Genomic DNA, 1,308 nt, shown 5'->3' with positions numbered 1-1,308 from the left:
TGGCGTGTGATTGGCTGACGGGCTGATTGGCGGCTCAGGCTCTTTGTGCAGCTGCAGCTGCCGTTTCCTGTTTAATAAAGAAACGCTCATTTCTTAACAAGACGGAGAGGTGTACGACGTCACGGCAGCTTCCTGTCAGAGGCTGAACGCACCTGCACATCCACCTAAAGATGACTCGCTGCTGCTGAAGCAGATGATGGAGATGATGTCAGGTTGAGGCTGTCGCGTTTAGACAGGTTCAGGATGAATGTCACCTATATGTCTGTTAGTACACAAACCTCACCGCAGCCGTAGCACCAACACAGCTACAGCCACCGGTGTCACCGTCCACCTGTCAGTCAAAGAGGCCACGCCCCTAATAATGCACACTTTAAGTCTTGATAGGATTAAAGCGTGGATGACTGTGCAGACTGTTGTTACACATTAATGATACATAGTACCCACTGTTTGCTGATCATCAGCGTTTTCCTCGTTATTCTGCCGCCTGTGTTCCACGTGTCTGGTCTGTGTTTCCGTTATATTATCCGTGTCTTTGTGTTTATTCGGTTCAGGTGTTTAGTCTCACTGTGAGTTTCCTGCTTTATTCTGATAGTCTCTTGTCCTGTGTGTAATAAAGGTCAGTTTGTTATCTGAGTTTGTACTTCTGGTCCCACTACACATGACAAAAACTCAGTGGGGTGTGCAGTGTGTCGTTTAAACAAAGCAGCACGAGGCCTAAAACCTCTGAAAGTTCTGACACAGGAGCTGAGAGAAGATCTGGACCGTCAGCTGATCATTACTGTCCACTGATCCTCATCAGAGATGCCTCAGTGGAAGGACGGCTGCCAGGAAGCCGTGCTTAACGAAGGGAAACAGATATGAAAATGACACGAGAACTGGCGATCAGAAATAGTCACCGAATAGTGACGAGTTAGAATGAAACCGTTTGCATGTTTCGTAAATAAAAACATCAAGAAATGGCTCAAGACTTTTGCACATTACTGTTTCTGTTGAATTAAATTCAGAATAAATGTAAAATGGAAGAACATCTGACTCTTCTATTGTGTGTGGTTCTGCAATCAGTCGACATTACCTGCTGAGTTATCTTATCTTATTTTATCTTATCTTATCTTATCTTATCTTATTTTATCTTATCTTATTTTATCTTATCTTATTTTATCTTATCTTATTTTATCTTGTCTTATCTTATCTTATTTTATCTTATCTTATTTTATCTTGTCTTATCTTATCTTATTTTATCTTATCTTATTTTATCTTATTTTATCTTATCTTATTTTATCTTGTCTTATCTTATCTTATTTTATCTTA

Source organism: Mchenga conophoros, linkage group LG14, assembly GCF_057382185.1.
Source record: "Mchenga conophoros isolate Kocher_MC1m ecotype Shallow Benthic linkage group LG14, M_conophoros_male_GT1.1, whole genome shotgun sequence".
Classification (NCBI taxonomy): Eukaryota; Metazoa; Chordata; class Actinopteri; order Cichliformes; family Cichlidae; genus Mchenga; species Mchenga conophoros.
The sequence above is the reverse complement of the archived record's forward strand: the minus strand, read 5'-3'. Positions refer to the sequence as shown.